This window comes from Carassius auratus, chromosome 25, assembly GCF_003368295.1.
Source record: "Carassius auratus strain Wakin chromosome 25, ASM336829v1, whole genome shotgun sequence".
Classification (NCBI taxonomy): domain Eukaryota; kingdom Metazoa; phylum Chordata; class Actinopteri; order Cypriniformes; family Cyprinidae; genus Carassius; species Carassius auratus.
The window spans coordinates 2,088,314-2,092,429 of record NC_039267.1 but is presented as its reverse complement, the minus strand read 5'-3'; the positions used below and the strand labels follow the sequence as shown (position 1 = coordinate 2,092,429).

General features: G+C 40.2%; 1 long non-coding RNA gene across 1 annotated transcript; it reads left to right on the top strand.

Annotated features, from left to right (window-relative positions):
* Positions 1-724: 724 nt before the first annotated feature.
* Positions 725-2,365, top strand: LOC113043854 (uncharacterized). The gene is made up of 3 exons (XR_003275806.1): positions 725-943; positions 1,564-1,953; positions 2,106-2,365. It is a non-coding gene; the product is annotated as an uncharacterized LOC113043854 (long non-coding RNA).
* The last annotated feature ends 1,751 nt before the right edge of the window (positions 2,366-4,116 follow it).

Sequence of the window (4,116 nt, the reverse complement as noted above, 5' to 3'; positions counted from 1 at the left end):
ATTGACTTGATTGCAAATAAAAACAGACACTATTTCAACTGAACAGAGATAACATCACTGAATTCAATGATGAACTGCCTTTAACTATCATTTTGCATTATTGAGACACTGTTTTCTAAATGAATGTTGTTCAGTGCTTTGACGCAATGTATTTTGTTTAAAGCACTATATAAATAAAGGTGATAATAAAATGAAATAAATGAACTTTTGCTTGACGCTCTAATTTATTGAGTTGCACCTGTACATACACGAACAGCATTGTTAATCATTTCTTCATTGCAGCTTTAACTTGAAGTGTGGAGAAGATTGCCAGTTATGTTGCAATGCATTGTTTTCTTGCAGTGCAGAAACCGTGTAACCCTAAACCAATTGTGAAATACTTGTTTTTTATTTTTTTAGGCAACAGTTTCGTCTTTCGTCAGTGTAGTCAAATTTGAATAATTCATAAAACCAATAAAAAAAAACCTAACTTCTAGAGCTAACTTCAGTTTCATTGCTTTGCTGGATCAGAAACATTCATCATTGGGGGGCTAATGTACCCAAAGTGTGTTATTTATATAATTTAGATTTTTATTATTTTAGTAGCCCTCTCCTAGCAGATCACATAACATGCATAGCACACATGCTGTGTGAAAGGACTCATTGTTGGCCCCTTCCATCGCATGGCTTGATGTGGTTACTGACGAGGACAAATATAGCAGCAGCTCGCTTGTTCCCACGTGGAGCTTCAAGGAATAAAACGCCCCATCTAGGCCTCAGAACCCTGCGGTAGCAAGCACAGAATCACCACGTCACTGTAATAGTGTGTTATGCAACCGTTCAGCTGACTGTCGGCCGTCCAAAACCTGACGCCACTGACCCCCGCGGCCACTTTGGAATGCTGCCAGAGCCCATCTGCACCTCCTTCACCTTCCTGGACTCTCTGTGGATCTGACGTCTGAAGGTGAGAAGAGTGGGTCTGTTTTCCATGCATCCCACTAATTCAAATTATGTCCTTATTTACTGATCCTCTTTTTGTTTTGAAACCCAAATATTTCCTGTGGCTCAAGTAGAGAGCATGGCACTGGCAATACAATGTGTTCGATTCCCAGGGAATGCATGAACTGATAAAGTGTATGCAATGTAAAAAGGCATGCAATGCAAGTGGCTTTGGATAAAATGAATACATTTAAATACGGAAGCTTATTTATGCAATGGAATAAAAAAAAACATGAGTTTATAACATGCAAATACTGTATGAAATATAAACTCAGAATTGCACGATGTAAACTCAGGATTATGAGTTATATCCTGGCTTTTTTGCTGCATGCAGATGTGCAAGACTGAATTCTGGCATTGTGTCTTGCATTTCTGAGTTTATTTCTCGCCGTTCAGACTTGCAAGTCTGTGTGGGGCTCTTTTCCCGACGAAAACAGTTCAGCAGTTGGAGTTTGACATTCATAGTCACTTTGAACATCTTTTTGGGTGAACTATTCCTTTAAGTGCACACGCTCTCTCCCAAAGCAAGACTGTCAACCCCTATCTTTTTAATTCCCTTCTCCCTGTCGTTTTCCTCCCTGACAGCATCGGGTTATTGCAGTCCTGGGAAGCCGAGCATGTGAGCTTCCCCAGGTCATTAAGAGCAGGCCTGAAAAGACTCTCTGCGGGCCGGAGATAAACCAGCCAGCGGACGCGCAATAAGCTCCGAATAAAGACAGCTCTGTGGAGGGCCTAGCTGGACACTGAGCCCGGGATTAAAGACGGTCTGAATGGAGGAGAAAGTCAATGGAACCGCACCAAAATATGAAGTGAAAGAGAGGTGTGGGCTGGCAGGGGGGCGGACGAGATGAATGGGAAACTTATCAGCATTCGGAGCGCATGCGAAGACCCACCGCGACTGGGTCAGGGAGTTCTCCCGGGAGGAAAGGTGCTCTCACGAGACGCTTATCTGCTGTTTGTTGAGGCACCTCACGGGTAAAGAAACTTTGGCCAGTGCATTACAAGTCCAATTATTCATCAAGCTTGAATAGCTTGAAGCATTAGTGGTCACATATTTGCATAAAGTGTTTTGAACCTCAAGATCCTGATTTACTTGCAGCAAAGATCTTTTTTGTTTGTTTGTTTAGGGGTAAAAAGAAATTGGAAGAGTGTCAGTGTCACCTAGAATCACTCGCATCTCTCCTTCGCAGACTGAATTAAACAAGAGAAGATTTCCTTGTCAAAGATGACTAAAGATGTCGCAGAGCCACACATCATTACCATGGACCAAAAGTAGTTCAAGGTGTTTACAAGTCAGGGAGCAAACTGTTTCCCGAAACAAACTTTGTTTTGGCCTTGACAGACTGAACAGAATGAACGAACCAGAGAAGATCTTCATGTCAAAGAAGGCGGAGCCTCAGAGCCACACCTATCTATTACGTAATTGCCATGGACCAATAGTAGGGGGGTGAATTGTCACTGTTTCACAATTAAAGGTGAGCAAACTGTTCTGGAGAGTTTGTTTTGGCAGGCTGTTTAAGATTCCCGAAACCAACTTCATTTTGGCATTGACGGACTGAAAAGAAGAAAAGAAGGCGGAGTGCCTGAGCCTTGTCTAGCTATTATGTAATCACAAAGAAAAAACCTTTTTGGCAAAGAACCTCTAAAAAATCAATTAATTTTGTCCTCAGTGGAACTAACTGAACAGAATGTTCTTTGATTTTGCTGGGAGTGTATCAGAATTATAAGAGTGTTCCAAGAGTTCTGAAGACAGCGGAGGACCATATAAAGTCTGTTTGTATGCTATCCATGACTTTTTACAAGTAGCCAAGAGGTTTACCCATTTAAGGTTGCATCTGGCAGGGATGTCACGTATGGAAAGGGGGCCTATCAAACACAGAATGAAAACAGCGAGTGAGTGTGTGTCCGTCTTTGTTCCTTCCTGTGGGTTCCTCAAGATAACATCAGCTTCAGCCATTACAGGCCTGCTATCTGAGGGAATGGGCTCTTTCAGCTGTCCCCGGGGTCAGGATACAGCACTGATCCTTTCATTAAGCCTACCTGATAAAATGGCATTAGGGGATCATTTCGGAAATCTGAAGGGCACACACATAATTCCCAACTTCACACACACTCCAGCTGAACAGGCAAATTAGGCAAATTGCATCAGATTTCATTAAGATTGGAAGCGCTCTTGACGTCGAAATCATTATCCCGGGTCATTGGGCTTGTTGACTTCATTTAGAAGTTCCTCTGCATTATTGCATGGTTATTTAAAGTATAATAGTATAATATACATTTACAGTATTTAAATATATATTTCTTTTTTTCTCAAAGTAACATTGGGTCTCATCCACTAAGCACGCATACACACATATTTGAGTGTGAAATGTGCATACGAACGAATCAATACATTTTACTGAAGTTTATTGTCAATTTATGAAAAAAAAAAAAAACCCACATGTAATAAGCGCTTATTCTGTATCGTGTTCAGATGGCATGTTTCATTGTAACATCATTACATCACTAGCCTACATTAAAGCAAGTTGCATTAATTGTATTATATAATCCACATAATATCCAGTGATATCGTCGACTTGATTTAATTTAATTTCGATACTGTTTAATTTAATCACTCAAAAAGTCAGATTTGCGAGATGTAAAATTGCAATTGTGAAATAAAAATTTGCAATTATTAAAAAAAAATGTTCTATTTTGTGGCAGAAACAAGTTTCAGTATACCAGTAGGCTAGAGCACTAAGAAAAGCATGAGCGGAAAGCCCATTTTTGTATTGTCCTGTCTGCACAAATATGAAACAAATTAGTGCAATTATTAGTAAATGAGACCCTTTTTTTATATTAGGTGTCGGATTTGTCAACAATTTGTTCTGTTGTTCGTTCTGTCTTTGTCCTGTTATTTGTTAATTCTATCATTAGTTTTGTGTATCCTATTAATCTGTCTAAAGACCATGTAAACTAAGTAAAACCAGATTTCTCATGAATTTCATATTAGTTCACACAGAAACTCAATCAATGTGTCTGTGGTCACGTCAAATTTAAGTTGAGAGGCAGTGTGTGTGTGTGTGTGTGTGTGATGGCGAGTCCAGGGGCGTCTTGAGCAAACACAGGGAAGGCGTCTGTGGTTGCGGGGGAGTTTGT